The sequence below is a fragment of the Balaenoptera musculus genome, chromosome 3, assembly GCF_009873245.2.
Source record: "Balaenoptera musculus isolate JJ_BM4_2016_0621 chromosome 3, mBalMus1.pri.v3, whole genome shotgun sequence".
In the NCBI taxonomy this organism is placed as follows: Eukaryota; Metazoa; Chordata; class Mammalia; order Artiodactyla; family Balaenopteridae; genus Balaenoptera; species Balaenoptera musculus.
The window spans coordinates 20,536,011-20,557,446 of NC_045787.1; positions in this window are offsets into that span (position 1 = coordinate 20,536,011).

Below are 21,436 nucleotides of genomic sequence, written 5' to 3' on the forward strand. Positions count from 1 at the left end.
TTTCCCAACTGCCATCATTACCTAAGAGCCCCATCTTCTCTTATTATTTCCAATACCCCATAGACACAAAATGTGTAAAAATGAGTCTACTTGCTGCTTAAATGCAGTGTTTAATTCTTAGATGTTGATGCCAATTTATATTTAATAAGGGCTATAGAAAAAGACTATAATATAATAAAACTCAGGTCATCTAAGAGTTTTAAAATGCAGAAAAATGCATAAAATTAAGCATATACTTACCATATGACCCAGGAATTACACTCATACATATTTATCCAAGAGAAATGAAAACACATGCACACAATGATCCACATGAAAGTCTATAACAGCATTATTCAGAGTGGCCAAAACCTGCGAATTACTCAAATGCCAATCAACTGGTGAATGGATAAATTGTAATAAATCCAGTACATTGGAATACTATTTAGCAATAGAAAGTAGTGAACTGCTGATATATTCCAAAGCATTTATGACCACATAATGCTGGGTAAAACAAGCCAGGTACAAAACTCTGTACTGTTCAATTCCATTTATATGAGATTGTAGAAGAGGAAATTAATTTATAGTCTCAGAAAGCATATCAGTTATTACTTGGGATGGGGGAAAAAAGCATTAGGAAAGTTTTGAAGGTTATAAAAGTGCTTTCTATCTTTATAGGGGTGATATATAGGAATATAGGGAATATCATAGTGTATGCTTTTATCAAAACTCCATTAAAAAGGTATACTTACAATGGATGTCATTTCTTAAATATAAATTAGGCCTCAATAAAGTTGATTTAAAGTTTTAAAAAGTACTAATATTTATTCATGCCTCACTGTATTTGCTTCACTATCTAATGGCTTTGCATAAACTCTTTTACTTTCATTTGGTGATCCTGAGAGGTGTTAAAAGTTATTTTAATGTTGTGATTTTTTTAGCATCTTATTTTCAACATGAGTTTTGATTATCATAAAATTACATAAGTAGAAGTAAAAATGTTCAAGTCAACCCCATATTCCTATTTGTACACTAATAATAGAATATCAGTTTGAAAACTAGCATTTTCTTAATAATACAATTACTGTAGTAAAACCTACTCTTTTCTACTGTCACTATGTAGTAGTCTTTTTGATATGTTTTATAGGTTACTTAATTTAACTGCCATAACTCGTTGATGAAGATTCCTGCCTATAAAGTGTAATTTCACCAATTCAAAACATTTTTAGAATTATTGCAGTTAGAATGTTTTCAATACCTGTTTAACGACTGCATGCTCATGAGAAAGGGTATATTTTATTTTAGTCAGCAAGTCAACAAGTATTTATTGGGCTCTCACAGGATGTCTTATGTAGCACTAAGCAAATTTATTACTTCCTTACAAGTGCCTATGGAACACAGGATATTTTCCCAGAGTTGCTGTTTAACACATTTTACGATATTAATTAAATAAGGATAAAACAAAAGAGAAGAAACTGGCTTTTACATATAAGATCTTTTCCCTTTTTATAGTATAGTATATGCTTTTAAAGAAATGTCTCCCATTTGAGTATGTTAAGACATATTGTATTGTGAACATTATCATACATATATCAGAAATTGGCATTAACTTTAAATACAAAACTTCTTCGGAAATATTTCTGCCATCCTTGTATGTCTCTATGAAAAAATAAAAGGGGTGGTAAAATGAGATACTGAGTTCTCTTGGGTCTGTTTATTTCCTGTAAACCTCCTAAATGCAAGATCGTTTTCAATACTAAATTCTCCATTACAACTTCTACATTATGAACTTCTCTAGACCTGATCCTTTGGTTCTTCCCTATTACTAATGTGAATTCCTCATTCATCCATCAATCACCACCTGCATGCCCATACCACATATTAATTTTGGAGCATGTGTTCAATGTTAGCTACTTTACAAAAAAATTAATGTGATAAGTCATGTAACAATGTCTTTTGGAACATCACTTGATAGTTTGGGAGTCAGAAGTACAGTCATTCAGACGTGCACACGTGTGCATACACAAAACTCTGAGATTTCAGAAACATCTTTTCTTAAACTGGAAATCATTTATTATCCGATATTCTAAGTGCAGTTTTCTCCAAATTATAGCTCCTTGGTTTCCTCCTAAGTATCTAGTCAGAAAGTGATATAAATGTATATTTATATCAGTCACAAAATTGTGACCGATAGAGTCGTACTTCTCTACTCAGTAATTAAATTTTGAAAAATTATGCTAGTAAGAAGATGCAAGGAGTAGCTAGTTGATTATTTGAAAACAGACACAAAGTGCTTTACATTTCTTTTGTGAATGTTTTAAATAAAAGTATTACAGATACCTGTTTTCCTGATCCTTTTCATATTTAGTCTAAATTTAGTATAAGTACAAAATAACAACAATTAAAATGAAAACATTACACCTACTCCCTTTTTTTTTTTTTTTTAACTTCATACTGGTTTAAGTGAACTAATACAGCAAAAAAGAATACTTAAGGGAAAACAATACGCTTAGTATTTATATTCAATGTTCAGCCCCTTTAGCTCAAAAGAAGAAATAGAAGAATGTTATTATTCCTGTTAGAAGGAGGAATCCATTCATTTCGATGAGTGGTTTACTTCAGGGTAAGTTACAATTTAAAATTTCCCACTGGGTTAATAGCAGGTACCAAAAGTTCAGAAGAGCATTAGTAATTACTTCTCCCAAAAGCAGAGATTTATCGGGAATATCATGCAGTTCAGCATTACGCATATCCTGTTTTTTAATTGTGGCTTAAAATACGTGCAATTTAATGTTTCTGTTTCTAAGACACTCAAAGACTGTGTCATCATCAAATTGGCTTATTTGGCTATTTCAAGTTATATATTTTTTCTTATTCTTGAGATTCTTTGCGAAATGCATAAAACAGTATCGGTATAAAGGGTGATGATCGATTCTCAACTAATCTACGATGAGAAGGTCATATGTGTAACAGATTTCTATGGATTGAACTCATCTGGGTGTGTTAAGGGTAACTATGGTGATTTGGATCTAAGGAATTGTGTAAATCCTCTCACAGGCTGTCTTTCTAAGTTTTTAGGAACCATTGTTAAGCATTTCCTATGTTCCTATTTCCAACATAAACGTCTGGGATGATTTGCGACTTCAATCCACCGACATCTCAGCAAATTTCATATTAGGGTTTTTTTTTGTTTTTTGTCCTTTGTTTTTTTCTTCTCTACTCCTGAGAGAATCTACTTGGCTTGCTGTTGAGATTCCTACCACTGGCTCTGTGGCTTCCTGTTCCATTGGGATCTTGATCTTTCTCACTGCCCAGGCCTCTGCTTCCCTAAGGCTGCTGCATCCTTATTCTGTTCCCATAATCACTTTGCTGAACTAGAGCAAACCCTTTACTTCCTGGCTTTTATTTCACTCCATTACAATGACAACAATTTGGAAATTGCCCTAAGCACTCATTATCTCACAGTTATTTTAATGATTTATTTATTTATTTCTCATTACAGACTTCGCAGACTTCATCACAGGACTCTGGGGATGAGGAGTGGAACTGAAGCCAGGACAGAGGATTACAGGGGCAATAGGATCCACGGTGTACTAAAAACCAAGCCATGTTTTACATGAAGCTCAGGTGCCTGAGTTCTTTATCCCTGACAAGTTAATTCCTCACCTTGAGGTCCCCAGGTTTTCTATGTGAATAGAGGTAAGCGCCTTGCTGGCTTTTCACACACACTGAGCAAGATGGCCTTCATGTTCCCCCCAGCTTGACTGAATTTTAGTCAGATTTCCTCGTGATCATAGGTCTCTGACCTCCCTTTTCTTACAGCATTTATTTTTGAAAACTCCCCAGTGTAAATTCTTTCTCTGCCCCTTTGAGAAATAAATTTTTTTTCCAGCCCCTTGCCAGTTTTACAACCCAGGACTATTTTTTTTCAAGGACCTAGGGGCCATTACTTTAAAATGTAATCATCAAGGAAGATAAAGACCCCTATATTCCTGTCTCTGTGAAAACATAGGAGCCCCACTTTGATAAGTGCCATTTAGCAAACACAAAGTGACCCATACAATGCAATAATTGCTGACTAAATTCTCTTAGAGAGTCCCTATTTTTTATAGTAGAAATTTAAAAGTATATAATTATTTTATATCATAATTATGTATTTTAATAATACATAATATATCTAGCAATACTATATATATACATATATATAAAATTCTATACTCAAAATTGAGTATGCTATTCTTTTAATGTGGCAAACTGAGGTGGTAATCAACCAATGGGAAATCAATCTCCACCACTGAAATAGTACGTTTGAAAGTTGGACTGGAAAAAGAACTTGCTAACATGGACAGTGAAAGTTTTGAAAAAGATTAAATCCTGACTATGGACTAGGGCTGCTTCAAGTGGATGTCTTCCTTATTAAGAAGATACTTTAAAAGGTGTCTTGGCTCTTAATTCTCTCTCACATCCCATCTGCTATATAAATGACCAAGATGGAGTTGGTAGTAGTTTGATCTGAATAAAAGAAAATGGCAACACTATAGAATCCCTTACATGAGTGGCGTTCTTTATGCATTTATGGACTATGCCCAATAAATAGCTGTCTTAAGAGTTAATGTCAAAAAAAAAAAAAAAGAGTTAATGTCAATCAGTCCATGTGAAGTTATTAGAATTAGGGATAAGCCTGTATTAGGCGGCATGGACTCAGAGCAAGTGAGAATCATACAGTTGTCCCTCAGGATCCAAGGTGGGGGTTAGTTCCAGGACCCCCAAGGATACCAAAATCAAAAGATGCTCAAGTCTCATATAAAATGATGTAGTATTTACATATAACCTATGCATGTTCTTCTGTATACTTTAAATAATCTCTAGATTACTTATAATACCTTATACAATGAAAATACTATGTAAATATTTGCCAGCATGGGTCAAATTAAAATTTTGCTTTTTTGGAACTTTCTGGAATTTTTTTCCAAATATTTTTGATCCACAGCTTGTTCAATCCACAGATGTGGAATCCAGAGATATGGAAGACTGACTATATAACTCTTTAGGATTTTATCTGACTTTGGTGCATAATTACTATATTGGGGAAAAGGTACACTTGGGACAGAAGAGAGAATAAAATGGAGAATTATAGGAATAGAGTCCTATTTTTATACTTCCTAAGTGGTAAAGATCAATATGGGAAAATGAAATAAAGATAATTTTGCAATAAGAGTAGAAAGAGACTATATTACAGAGTTTCCTTTTTGCAGATTACCAATGAAATGAAGAAGGGAAATGATAATGTAGTTAAGAGCAATGTAGACTGTGGGTCATACTCTGCTTTTTATTATGGCTTCCCCATTTACTGCCTGTGGGCTTAGGATGAGCTACCCTAAATCCTTTCATCTCAATATGCTTATTTGTAAAATGGAAAATAATAGTACTACATCATCACATTTGTATAAATTTTAAGTAAGTTGGTATTAATAAAGTCCTTAGAAAACAGCTTTGGCACATAGCAATCATGTTAAATAAGATGAAATAAAAAAAATAAAATATCACAAAAACAGTTTACCATGAGCAACTGCAGAGGAAATGGGGTTCATTCTTATGTAATATGATTCAAAAACTGATCAAAAGAAAGATGGCACAGAGCAGAAGCATCACACTAAGGCTCCTAAGAATGCCCTGTAAAGAAAAAGCCACACCACGAAATTCTGAAGTCAATCTTGAATCTGGTGAGAAGAGTATCGAGGGGAAACCGTATGTTTTCTTGTCCTTTCCTGGAGAGTAGGGGAAGGTCACTGGGGATCAGCTGGTGAAACTGGGAGGTGAACAAGGTGGAAAACACTGGTGGAAACAAGAGGGGCTCCAGAGATATGTGTGATGTTAAGGGGCAGATGCAAAGTGGACAAGAGACCTGTCTTGCAGGTGGGACAGGGTCTTAAATTATGAAGGAGCACACACATTTAATAGAGAAAACCTCCGAATTGGAGTACATACAACAAATTCAGATTCCCTCACCCATGCCTCAAGTGGGGATCCTAAAGAGAAAAAAATGGAAAACAATCCGTTTCAGATACAAGGGAAAGCGAATCAGGAAGTCTCCCACTCTTTAAAATTTAGTGTATCAGTTATGGTTCTTGTTTACTAAAAAACTGAAAGCACTCGATCTACTTTAAGTGGAAGAGGAAGTCGTTAATGTTTATTAGGGAACTTGCCGATTCATTCAGAGGAACGGAGAAATTGTGTGCAAGCTTCCCTTCCAGGTGCCTCATCAGAACCACACAGCAAGAAATCACCTGGAGATAAAATGTCATCTCCGCTCTGTGGAACATAAAATAAGTATGTTGACTAGACTGCAATAGCTACTGCCACCAGACAGATACCATTCTGTGACCTGGCAACCATCAGAAACCTGTGCTGCTGCTAAATGTAAAAACTAACTCCATTTCACTGCTCACATCTGCACAAAATGGAAGTTCTATACTGAGTTCCTTCACTCATCCTTTCCCTTTTGAAGAGAAGTCTCACGTGGGCATATCTGAGTGGCAGTTCTAGCTGAAAATGACCTGGAAATATGTCTTGATTCCTTTGCCATGATGGCAGAATTCACAACATAAAGATTTCCCCATATATACAAAGGTATTCAAAAGGCACTGTTTGCCATCCCTTCTTTTATATTAAACTTCCAATAACCAACATAAATCAACAACAAAATAAAAAAACTTCATTTCACACAAACAAAAAGAGATTTATTCTTCTGGGGATAAGTTGATAAGTACTTTTATCTTTGAAAATTTTTATTGTTTCAGTCTATAAGAACAAAATCATATATTCCTTAATTGCTCTACTTCTTATTTCTCAATATTTTTCAATTAAAAAATATGATACAATTTATTTATTAATTATGCTTTTTTTATTGTCAATTTCTCCAGCTGAAATTTTAGGACTGAGGACAAAGATCTTTGTCTATTTTGTTCAGTGATGTTTGTCGAGTTTATATAAGCATATAATGGTAAACACTTAACAAATATTTATTGAATGAAGAAATGAAATTATTTTAATTGGCAAGGGAGTTGGAATAAAAACCATCTTCCCCATTCTCCAACACAGATTAAATAGTTTGAATTAGATAAATTTTTTTTATTGGAGTAAAATTGCTTTACAATGTTGTGCTAGTTTCTGCTGTACAATGAAGTGAATCAGCTATACGTATACTTATATCCCCTCCCTCTTGGACCTCCCTTCCACCCCCTGCCCCCATCCCACCCATCTAGGTCATCACAGAGCAATGAGCTGAGCTCCCTTTGCTATACAGCAGGTTCCCATAGCTATCTATTTTACACATGGTAGTGTATTTCTTTCAAACCTAATCTTCCAATTCATCTCACCCTCCTCTTCCCCCCCACCGTGTCCACATGGCTGTTCTCTACCTCTATGTCTCTATTTCTGCCCTACAAATAGGTTCATCTGTACCATTTTTCTAGATTCCACATATATGTGTTAATATAGGATATTTGTTTTTTTTCTCTTTCTGGCTTACTTCACTCTGTATGACAGACTCTAGGTCCATCCACATCTCTACAAATGACCCAAGTTCATTCTTTTTTATGGCTGAGTAGTATTCCATTGTATATAGTGCTGCAATGATATTGGGGTACATGTGGCCTTTTGAATTATGGTTTTCTCAGGGTATATGCCCAGGAGTGGGATTGCTGGGTCATATGGTAGTTTTTTTAAAGAACCGTTTTGGAAATAATGAATTTATATCCATGTCTAAGTTGTATCTGCAAGTTTCATTGTATTTTGTCAATGTACATACATTATATATTCCTAAGTGTATTTGAAATACTTTAAGGTATGAGAGTACATAGTTCTTTAATTTGTGTGACTTTTCTCTATGTTTCTAATTCCATTTGTTTACTTATTTTCATATACACACAATAACACTTGTAAAGTATTTAAGACACATTGAAAGCTTAACCTAAGATAGAAATAGGCAAGCAAACAAATTAAGGACAGCAGAATTATTAAATGAAATGACTTTCATTGTGACTTTATAGAATAACTCAGACTTTTTTGCTTAAAAATTTTCTTAATTCTGAAATAAAAGATTGAATATAAAAGTATATTTGAAACTAGTAACTTATAGCAGTGATCTGTGAGGACTATTTTTATAAACTGATGGGGATTTTATGACTGAATATTTATTCAGAGACATACAACTTTTATGTAGAAAATAAACAGGTCTCCCTAGAATTTCAAAAATGCTGTTTTTCAAAAATATTAATTTGAAGTACAAAATTTTGTTTCTCTATTGCCAATTATATCTGTTCTCAGGGGTTTGTCCCATTATGAAAAATAGGGTAAAATGGAGCTTAAAACTGAAGGAGGCTTTGACAATTTGGTAGATCTGATATTTTTCATGCTCCTTATTTCTGGAAAAAAAAGTATATATACTCTTGTAGTAATATACATATTTAGGTGAATGTAAGATGAACAGCTTATCTCCTCAAATCAAAGGTAGAATTCAACTTGAAATACTTCCCATTATTTGTGCTCAAATTTTTTATGATATTTTATCAAATCTCAGACTTAATATGTTTTAGGTTATCAATCTCATCTAAACTAATATTTTAAAATATCACTCTCAATCTTCCTTATATTTTTTATTAAACTTTATCATTTTTATTTTGTCTACTCAATATAATACTAGGCACTGTCGGGATACAGAAGCAAAAGGATCAAACATTTTTTGGCATGTGTTATGTATCAGAAAAATCATCTTATTTTTTATTGTCTCTTTATTGTTACAATTAACTTTGAAATTGATGTTACCATTCTTATCTTACAGATGAAAATGCAGAAACTGATTAATTTATTCAAAGGCAAAACAATCCTACTAATTCACCATTCTCAAAAGACCAGATAGAACTTGTTGACCTATGAATCTAGCTTTTTAAACATACTATTTATTTTTATTTATTTATTTATTTATTTTTCACACACACTGTATTTTATTTTTACAAGAGATAAATAAATTGACACCAAGCATTGTAAATGGATGACCACAACAAAAGCAACAATGATTGTAATTACCAAACACGAAACACACTCATACTATGTCATAATATTGACATTCAGTCCAGTAATCCTCCACTGTAACAGTTCCTTTACTTTGCGGTGAAAATTGATTTGTATATTTTTTGTCTCTGAGTCCTTGTGGGATTTTTTTTTTTTTATTCAAACAGAAAGTCCCAAAAATTATAATCATCCTCATCAGTTCACTCAGTCCCATGTAATTAATTTTTTTTTTCATCTTGATCTTTTGTTAGCACTTTTATGAATTCATCAGTTTTCCATTAGAGTTCTGAAAATGCTTATTCATTCAGTTCAGCAGTATACTCAGTTACCAGAAACCTGTACTTGTCAGTCTTTTCCATGAATTCCTTGAAGATGAAACCCTTTTATAAGAACATTTTTGCAAAAGTATCAGAGTACACCCAGAACTGTCTGTAAATGACAAAAGACTTAAAAATGACCACGGTTAAAGATTTGAGGAAAGTTCATAATAATGCAATTGACAAGGAAATTTAGTTATTTCTGAGATATACATTTTAAAGTAATAACTAGAATTATGACTTATAACATTATACCAGAACATATAAGATTTTTAGAAATTTCATGTAATGTCTAAAATATTTATATTAACATATTTCCATACAAATAACCCAAAGAAAGTTTAGTATTAGTTGTTTTTTTGTTTGTTTGTTTGTTTTTTATACTGCAGGTTCTTATTAGTCATCAATTTTATACACATCACTGTATACATGTCAGTCCCAATAGCCCAATTCAGCACACCACCATCCCCACCCCACTGCGGTTTTCCCCCCTTGGTGTCCATACGTTTGTTGTCTCAACTTCTGCCCTGCAAACCGGTTTATCTGTACCATTTTTCTAGGTTCCACATACATGCATTAATATACGATATTTGTTTTTCTCTTTCTGACTTACTTCACTCTGTACGACAGTCTCTAGATCCATCCATGTCTCAACAAATGACTCAGTTTCATTCCTTTTTATGGCTGAGTAATATTCCATTGTATATATGTACCACAACTTCTTTATCCATTCATCTGTTGATGGGCATTTAGGTTGCTTCCACGTCCTGGCTATTGTAAATAGTGCTGCAATGAACATTGGGGTGCATGTGTCTTTTTGAATTACGGTTTTCTCTGGGTATATGCCCAGTAGTGGGATTGCTGGATCATATGGTAATTCTATTTTTAGTTTTTTAAGGAAGCTCCATACTGTTCTCCATAGTGGCTGTATCAATTTACATTCCCACCAACAGTGTATGAAAGTTCCCTTTTCTCCACACCCTCTCCAGCATTCATTGTTTGCAGATTTTCTGATGATGCCCATTCTAACTGGTGTGAGGTGATACCTCATTGTAGTTTTGATTTGCATTTCTCTAATAATTAGTGATGTTGAGCAGCTTTTCATGTGCTTCTTGGCCATCTGTATGTCTTCTTTGGAGAAATGTCTATTTAGGTTTTCTGCCCATTTTTGGATTGGGTTGTTTGTTTCTTTAATATTGAGCTGCATGAGCTGTTTATATATTTTGGAGATTAATCCCTTGTCCATTGATTCATTTGCGAATATTTTCTCCCATTCTGAGGGTTGTCTTTTCATCTTGTTTATGGTTTCCTTTGCTGTGCAAGCTTTGAAGTTTCATTAGGTCCCATTTGTTTATTTTTGTTTTTATTTCCATTACTCTAGGAGGCGGATCAAAAAAGATCTTGCTGTGATTTATGTCAAAGTAAACATACTATTTCTTAAAAGCACTCTGAAGTCCATCCATCTCCTTTTCTTTTTATTCAGAAGAACTTAAATGCCAGTTCAGGATGCCACTATTACCAGCCCCTCAACTCCGATTAAATAGTTGGCTTGTCAGTTTCCTATAATCCTAGATCTTAGAGGGCAACATGGCTTTCTTTCAAAAGTCTTTACTACATACAGGAAGATGCTTGATTTAAAAATGATAATAAAAATATAAAAATAAACAATATTATCATGTTGCATAGTTCCTTATTCTGGTTTCCCAGGGTTTTCGCTTCCATGTCTACCTGGAATTCAATTTAGCAGACTTTATCATAGACTGGTAGGTCAGGATACCATTCTTCATAATGAGAAGTATTCTTTAAGATCATTGTATAAATATAAATAAATAAATATGTACTGTATACTATTATACATATATGTATACACAGCTGCAAATATATACACACACCTATTATATTCCTATTGCTGCTTAACAAATTATTAAAACTTAGTGATTTGATACAACACTAATTTATTATCTTATTATAGTTATGGAGTTTTACTGGGCAAAAATCAAGGTGTTTACAGGGCTATGTTCCCTCTGGAAGCTATAGAGAGGAATTTACTTACTTGTCTATTCCAGCTTCTAGAAGCTGCCCACATTCTTTGACTTGTATCTTCCATCTTCAAAATCAGCAATGGCCGGTCATCTTTCTCACATCACATCACGTCACATAACTATAACATTGACTCTTCTTTTGTCTCTCAATTCCATCTTTTAAGCACTTTTGTGATTATATTGGGCCATCCTGGATAATTGAGGATAATCTCCCTATCTTGAAATCCTTATTATAATCACATTTGTAAAATTCCCCTTATAATGTAAGGTAATATATTCACAGATTCCAGGTATTAAGATGCAAATATTTTATGTGTGGATATATATTTTATATATATACTATATACTTTTAAAACACAAATCTGCAAACGAGGTATTTAAATCTTTGCGTGGAGAATATAATTCTTGCCTGAAAGCAAAACATTTGAAGAAGTGTGTTTGATTTTTAAGCCCACAGGGTGCTATTTAATAAATGACTGCTCCAGTGAACTGGAAGTTCTACCCTTAAATAAGCATTAGTTCTTTCATATTATTCAAATGTTAGAAGAGGAATTATAAAAGAAATGTGCTCCAGGGTTGGATGATAGAATAAAATACATGCAAAATATATGGCAGTATAAATACTACCCTAAAGAAAATGTTATACAAAAAGAAATATTTCATTTACAAAAATATATGTCTATCATATTTTAAAATAAAGAAATAGATAATCAGATCATCTTCAAATTGCTAAGTAAACAAAGGCATTCTATATTGTGTATGTGTATGTGTGTGTACCTATATATTTTTTCTCAGGAATATTTAAAGGTGGAAGTGTACAATATCCTCTTTTTTAACAAATTTCACTTGTCTATTAGAGCAAAGTCATACAGTTTTCCCAGTGCTTAATAATTCATAATTTCTTTGACAAAATTATACATGAAAAATTTTTAAACAAGCCCATTTTCATTTCATAAAAGCTATTAAAACTGCTATGGTTATATGGGACCCACATGTAATAGATATATATTGAATTAAGATCAGTTCTTAACTCTCCAAGGCAAATATAGGTGAATAACTTTAAAACATCTCAAATGGTAAAAAATATAGCAACCTAAAATTCTATAGGCAAAGGCAGTAATTTAGCTAACCTTCAAATTAAACAACAGCAAATTATAGATTACATGCAAAATTACCCATTTTGCATATGAAATTACATGTTTTTGCATCATTAGATATAACTTTGGAAATTTAACCCTAGGATTTGCCTTTCTATTTTGATCAGAAATATATAAATATATGGAAGTGTTGTAAGAATGCTATCATACCTCAACTTTCCATCGAAATACAGTGCATCTTAATTATCTTCCTTTCAACTAAAAGCACTGAATTCATCTTATTTTCTGTCATTTTAAAATTTACATCCTGCCATTTCCCCAAGCAATGTCTCTTCCCCCATTTGTTAACAAATTGGTTTTCATTGTTGTTGTTGATTCCATCCAGGGCGGTTAATACTGAATTTGTTAAACACTTATAACCAAGGAATATTTTAGACTATTGCAATGAAGCAACAATACTAATTTGCCTTATATTAAAATCAATGATTCTCAAATCTGGTTGCAATTTACAATCATTTGAGAAGTTTAAAATAGATAGTAACGCTTGGGTCCTTCCTGCAGAGTTTATAATTTAATTAGTCTGGGGAATGGCATGACCATTTTAACATTTTAAAAGTTCTGCATGTTCTTCTAGTAACTGCCCAGGTATAGAACAGTGGAAGGAAGCTCTGAATATCTCTAGGCCTAAGAATTCTAAAATTCCCTTCTGTGCCAAGTACATCGTCACTTGTTTGAAATAAATTATTTCAATGTGTCAAAATGGCTTAGTAAGTCAGATATTACTATCTCCTACTTTAAAGATGAAACACAGATATTAAGAAAATTTAAGTAACTTGTTCAAAGTTACACATCTAATAATGTTAAAAGCCAAAATTTTTTTAAAAAGGTGTGTCAGATTACAGAACTCATCCTCTTCAATTTTCTCTTCTCTGGAGGCTGGCACAGTCTCAGAGATTTAAGAACCATTAAAATGCCTATTGAATTATTGTCCTCGACATGTTTATGCTAGTATTTTTAAGTACAGGCAATATATACTTGTCACCAAATTCTATGCAAAATGAAGATATTCAAATATGGAATAGCACTAAAAATTTAGAATAAATGTTAGAGGATATTAGCTAGTTTGCATATATTGAAGGCATGTATACATACACACACACACACACACACACACAGACACACACACACACATATATATATATATATATATATATATATATACACATAAGGCATGTATATATATGAAATTGGCAACAAAACATTGCTGCAAGGATAAGGACATTTCAGAATATCCATTTCTACTCCTCAGGTATGCTGCCTACCTGATACATTGTCTCATGTAATCTAAAGCACACAGTATTCTTTTAAGAGATACGCACTCCACCACTTCTAATTTGTTTAATGTTTATAATCTTCAACATAAAATTATAATTCCAAAATTATCTCAATGTTTGTTTGAATACAAAGTTAAAATTTAACTGACTTCACTACCTAAAAATTATTTGAAGTATTCTTTGAAAATAAGTATTTTTTCTGAATAATTATTAATATTCTTCTCTAACTGGTTATGGATTGAACTAAAGTCATGGGAGGTGAAGCTTGAAAATGTTTGGTAAGTTAATTAATTATGTTGCATTTACTTCATGAAAACCTGAGGAGTATCTTCTTAAAAATTTTGCAGTGGTACATTCCAAAATAAACCATGACCACTAAGATAGCCCAGTAAAGGAGAAAGATTAGAAGCCTTCAATACTAGCAAGTTTTAAAATTTGACACTGTATTATGTTTATGACATCCATGACGTCTCTATTCATCCTTCAAATTCTGCCTTCTTTTTCCCCCAAAGCTTACAATTCTGCCATTGTTGTATACACAGAGATTTCTATTGTTCTATTTGTCTTTTCTAAACAAAATATTTGGAAGACTTAAGGGCAAATTTACTTAAATTGAACTATAGTAACATTTATTTGAGTGGTGAGTAAAGATTGCATGTTAGTTCTTTTGTAAATGTGGTACCCCGCTGCACATTCTATTTTTTTGTTTTCAGTCTTCACACAAGAAGTTGGGTCTATATTTTAAATGTGTGATTTTTTCTAATTTAGGAACTAATAATTCATACTGATAAAAAAGAGAGGGACTGAGGAGTTGAAGAAAATTAGGTAATTATAAAAAATAGTTGAATATAATAAGATGAAAAACTTGTCTATTGTTGGAGTGAATTATAGTTAGTAGCAGTTCAGCTTTTTCTAAGATTTCATTTTAAAAGAAGACTAAATAGGCATTTTTACTACATGTGGTTTTAATCAGTGTGATATAATTTTCAGTTCCTTTGATTAATGAGTACATTCTCAGCTTTTAGGTGTTACCTATTTGTTCAGAAGCCATAGAAACACTCCGACCTAACTAGATTAAACACAATTTTTGACTTAATTAGCTTCTCTAGAGTCGCTAATAACCATATAGCCTTGACTTGTGAACCATGTAATTATTTTGACATTAATTCTCTCCCTGGGGTATCTTACTCTTGATGTCATCATTTCTTCACTTCAATTTCTGGCTAGCAATTTTACAACCATAATGAAACTACTACTAGAAGACATGTATGAATATTATACTTTAAAATTTTTTGGGATAAATAGGTGTCAACTTTTATTCTCACTCTAATAGCAACTATATTCTCTATACTATCTGATAAGTTATGAAAAGATGAGGTGAGAAGACTAATTATGTACCTTGAAGAAAGGTGAGTCAATATCAATCCTATCAAAACATATGTGATTTTTTTTTTTTTTAGTTTGGTTTAATTCTTTACATTAAATTACAAAGAAGTTGAAAGAGCAAAACCATGGTTTAGATATTTTATTAACCAAAAAATTTATCATTCTTTGCAAATATATATGTATGTTTGAGAGAAAGAGAAAAGAAAAAAAAGTGGAAGTGGAGAGACTGTGAAGGTAAACAAAAAAACAAAAAAAGGTAAAATTTTGGGTTAATATGGCAGACTGATACTGCATCACAGATTTTGCTTACTCCAGAAATGTTAAAATATATTTATTTTAAATTCATTAAAAATAAAAATGTATTAATATCAACCACACACAAAGAAATGAAGCTAGCCAAAGGCTGACGAAGAAAAAAAGACCCAGTGGATTCTGAAGTAAAGGTGTTCAGCCAGGGTGGAGTTGTAACCCTATTCCCAACCTCAGAAATCACAGTAGTCAATCATAAATTCTTTAAATATTCACTAACAATCCCAAATTCAAGTGAGGATTCTGGTAGTCTGAGTTATTGGTCCTTCCCTTACTGGCACAAAGTCCAATCCTTCTCAGGTCTTCTACCTCTAGGTTGTGTAGAAGGAGCTCTGCCCACAGCAAACACTATCAACAAGGCTTCTGCACACTCCTGGTAAATCTGACTTCAAATTGCTAAGTAAACAAAGACATTCTATATTGACCATGACTGATCCACCTTTTTTCCCTGCTTGCACTGGTCACTGAAAGGAGCCCCCATTTTCAACTCTTTGCCAACTCTAGTACTACAGTCCCCAGGTATTTGTGATCCCTCTGGAACCTCGAGTCCGTTGATAAAAGCAACTTTTTTCTCTCCCACAATTCTAAGGGATCATCCTGTCCCTCCCTACCCAGGTAAAGTTCTATAGTCAATCATAATAATTCTCCCTTGTATTTCTATCTCACTTGCTGGAAAAATCACACTATGGAAGTATAGTGCCTCTACTTTGTCTGAACCTTCATTAGTGCAGGTCTTTGGAATGTTGAAAAATACACTTTAAATTCAAAATCTGGAACTTGAAGTGGGTCTTCACGTTTCCAGGCATCTTGACAATCTTTTTGTATTCAATTAATTTTCCTCTATCTTTTACAACTATTTCACTTTTCTTCTCTCCTCAGTTGACCAAAACCACCTTTTCTGCCCTTTCTCTAAATTTATAACCTTACTTTTATTAAGAAAATTGAAGCACTTAAAAGAGAACTTCTCCAGATTCCTCTGCCACACCAGCATACCTCCCAAATTTCAACTCATATAATCTGTTTTACTACCTCTTTATTATATATGAACCACTCATGATCCTCTTTACAGCTAACGTCCTAACTCAAGCATTAATTTGTTTATATTTTTGCCTACTCACAAATATAGCTCAGGTAATTGCCCTTCTCAAAGTAAAAGAGGAGAAGAATGTGAAGGAGGAGGCAGGTAAAAGCTAAGAAGAAGGAAAAGAAGTGATGATGCGGAAGGGAAAGGAGAAGGAGAAAAAGAAGAAGAAGAGGAAGAATTCTTTCCTAACCCCCAGCTGTCAAGTTTTGCTTCCCCCACTTCAAACAAAACTTCTCAAATGAATAAATTACAGACAGTCCCAGACTTAAAACGGTTTGACTTGTGATTTTTTTTTTTTTTTTTTTTTTTTTTTACTTTATGGTGGTGTGAAAGCTATACACATTTAATAGAAAACGCACTTGGAATTTTGAATATTTTCCCAGGCTTTCCATATGCTGTATGATACTGGGCAGCAGCAGCTGCAGCTCCCAGTCAGCCATACGGTCACAATACTAAATAATCGTTACACTTACAGCCATTCTGTACCAAGACAACCATTCTGTTTTTTTTTTTTAATTTTTTTTTTTTAAATTTTTATTTATTTATGGCTGTGTTGGGTCTTCATTTCTGTGCGAGGGCTTTCTCCAGTTGTGGCAAGCAGGGGCCACTCTTCATCGCGGTGCGCGGGCCTCTCACTATCGCGGCCTCTCTTGTTGCGGAGCACAGGCTCCAGACGCGCAGGCTCAGTAGTTGTGGCTCACGGGCCCAGCTGCTCCGTGGCATGTGGGATCTTCCCAGACCAGGGCTCGAACCCGTGTCCCCTGCATTGGCAGGCAGATTCTCAACCACTGTGCCACCAGGGAAGCCCAACCATTCTGTTTTTCACTCTCAGTACAGTAGGTTAAGTGTATTAAATGCAATTGGGGCTATCATCAAAAAGACTACAAATAAGGAATGCTGGCAAGGATGTGGAGAAAAGGTAACCCTAGTTCACTGTTGGTAGGAATGTAAATTGGTGCAGTCACTGTGGCAAACAGTATGGAGGTTCCACAGAGAACTAAAAATGGAACTGCCATATGATCCAGCAATCCTATGAATTCAAAAAGATACATGCACCTCAATGTTCAATGTTCACAGCAGCATTATTTACAATAGCCAAGATAAGGAAGCAATCTAAGTGCCCATCAGCAGATGTACAGAAAAAGAATGAATATATATATACACACACACACACACACACACACACACACACACACAATGGAATATTACTCAGCCACAAAAAGGAATAAAATTCTGTCATTTGAAAGTGGTTGAATCTAGAGGGTGTAATGCTGAGTGAACTAAGTCAAAGAGAGAAAGACAAACACTGTGTGTTATCATTTATATGTTGAATTTTGAAAATAAAACAAACTAATGTATATAACAAAACAGAAAGACACAGATATAGAGAACAAACTAGAGGTTACTGTGGGGAGAAGGAAGGTGGGAGGGGCAAGATCGTGGTAGGGCATTAAGAGAATACAAACTACTATGTATAAAATAAATAACAAGGTTATATTGTACAGCACAGGAAAATATAGCCATTATTTTGTAATAACTTTAAATGGAGTATAATCTAAAAAAATACTGAATCATTAGGTGGTATACCTGAAACTATTATAATATTGTAAGTCAAGTATACTTCAAGAAAAAAATGTATTTTTGACTTACTATGTTTTCAATTTACGATGAGTTTATCGAGACATAACCCCATTGTAAGTTGAGAAAGATCTGTATAAACAGTGTCTCCAATTTCTCATCTCTTATTCCCTATTTAAACACTTTTTCCTTCACCAACCAATTTAACCTGCTTTTTTCAAGGTCATCAAAATGATATCTATGTTGCTGTATCCAAGGGTCAGTTCTTAGTTCCCAGATTGCCTAACCCAACAGCTGTTGTCAGAGTTAATCACAGACTCCTTAATAAAATGTAATCTCTAAGATAACACATTATATTAGTTTTTCTCCCACTTCACTGGCTGCCTTCCTCAAAGTCTGCTTTATTGGTTATTCACCTTTTCTAGATATCTTTAAATGTGTAGTATCCTATGACTTTGTGATGTTCTTTTCTTATCTATCAGTGCTCATTCATTGTCCACTGTTGGACTGATATGCTCTCACACCCTAAACATGTTTTGGCACAGCAACAACTTCCAGTTTTATATCTTTAGCACAAACCTCTCTTCCAAAGTCAACACATATATCTGGCTTCTTACCTGAATTCTCCTCTTACATATCAAATGAGCTTTTCTAATTTAACATGTCCAAGATGGAACTCTGATCTTCTTCTGCCCCAAATCTTATCCAACAACAGTCCTTCCTATTCCATTTGATGGCAATTCTATTTTTTCCAGTTAGAGCTACACTTGAATCCTTTCTTACACATTCAATTCGTTTCTTAAAACCCAGTATTCAGCCACTTCCCACCATGTCTCCTGCTACCTTGATGGTGCCTGTCCCTGTTATCTCTCAGAGATACAGCTACAGTTGTCTTCTACTTGGTCTTTCTGCTTTCATTCTTGACCAATTCCCAAAATTTCTTCTCAGCAAAATAGTGAGAGTGGTCCTTTTAAAGTCTAAGTTTGATGATGTTTATTCCTCTATTTAGAATCATCCTTAAACTCCTCATTTCACTCAGAGTAAAAGCACAATTATTTATAGTCACCTAAAAAGGTCATTATGATCCCCAAACAGGATCCTTTCCTAATCTGATCCCCTGCTACCTGCTTTTGTTCTGCAACTATGCTTAGTAAACTCCTATTGTAAGCATTTACACTCCTTATTTCTTCACCTAGACATCTGCATAGATATCTCCCTCACTTCCTTTATATCTTCACTCAGTGTCACTTTCTCAAAGACGAGTACACTAACCTCTGCCTTGCCCTGACATTTACAGTCCAATCCAGTCTATGCCCCCAGAGGTCTGATCACTTTCCATAACACTACAATATATCTTTATGGTTTATATTCCATCTCCTTCCTCTAGAATAAAAGATTGGCAGGGAGCATCCATCTTTGCTGTTCTGATCAGTTGCATGTCCTATACATGAGTGCCTGATATTATAAAATTCAACATTTGCTAAGCAACAAACAAAACTGATTCTCATATGCTGTATGCAATGCACTCTCTACTTACTCAGGATTTTCTGTTTATCCTTTATACACTGAAGTCTCATTACAATGCTTATTTATTTGTTGTTGCTGAAATTTGTATATATTGTTGTATTGGTGTTGTTGTAGCTGTAGTTGATTGAAGTGGTACATAGCAGATACTTTAATTCTGAATAATCATCACTTTTTTTAATGTAAAACTTGAGGTCTTTATTTGTTTCAGGTTTCCTATCTTCCATGCTCACCATTCTTTCTTTTAGAACTCTGGTTAGAAGTATTTAGAAGTTTTGGGTTGAAGCTATTAATCTAAACTTTTTTCATATTTCCCTTCCTTGTTTCTTTTGGACTATACTGTGATACAGTTTAACATATAGATTTTGTCTACTGTGTCCTCTTTACCCTTCATCTTAAAGATTTGTTGCTGCTTTGACCATTTCCGTATTTATTATTTGTTTAACAATTTGTTAATTGTTCATCAAGCACATATATTTTTAGGAGGTGGAAAGGAATTTCACCTGCATCTGTTCTGGATTGTGTGCTTCCCTCCCAGGAATCAAAAAGAGCTAAATCAGATTCTAGTATGGGCATTTATATTCTGTGCCACCTCAGGGAACCTGAAGCACACTTCTTTGATTTTGACATTTTTCTGCTATATTTTGATGGATAGTTAAATATCACAGTTGAGAGTACTGGTCATTGGTTGTCAACTCTGTGCATTAGGATCACAAGACAAGACACAAATACTATGAAACCCTGGGGTCATTATCTGCAGAGTTTTTGATTTAGTTTTTTAAGATGTGTCTTGTTCATTCCATGTAATTCTAGTGGGCAAAATTTTTAAAACAACAATACAAATATAGGATTAAAAATTAAAACAAGAGAAATACAAAAAAAAATCCACATTTTACATATGATCTATATTTATCTCTGATTATTTAACAGATACATAAGCATAATGTGAGCAATATTTCATAGATAATAAAACTTAAAACAATCAGATCTTATTTACAATAATAGTAAATCAAATACACAGCAAAACTCTGTCAAATAGAGATGAAGAAATAAGCGATGGTGTTGTGTTGACTATGTTGCAGATTTTAGTTGGAACAATTGTTCTGAAGACAATGTTTAAAACTAGCATATACCTTATTCTGAAAAATTAGATGTACCTGCATCCAAAACTTTTGATGATCATTTGAATTAATTTATTGATTTATAAAGTTAATCCAATTTTATTTATTTTATTTTTTACTTGAAACTTCTTTTTTTTTAACAACTGAGGTACTATAGGTGCTGTTCTATTATGTACTGGTGATGAAATTGACACCTCTCATAAAGCTTACATTCTAAGAGAGTACATAATGACAAACTTTCCTCCCAACTATAAAATGTGTTACTAACTTTAGGGTTTATGTTTCAGTGTTGTTTTAACAGTTGTTGATTCTGATAATTATTTGAAAGATATTATAATAAATATATAATAATTACTTGAAAGAATGTAGAAATGATGACAAGTTTATTTTCCTTAATAATAGAATCATCTTTTCAAGCAGATGAAATTGAGAATAATAAAGTGGGTTCATTGTTTATGTCCAACACAGTACATAATTATATACTGATTTTTATAATAGTAAATTTTGTACAACTCAGAAAAAAGAGACTTCTGTGAAATTAATCTCACATTTTCCAGTAATACATCTGGATCTTAAATCTGGAGCCAAAAAAC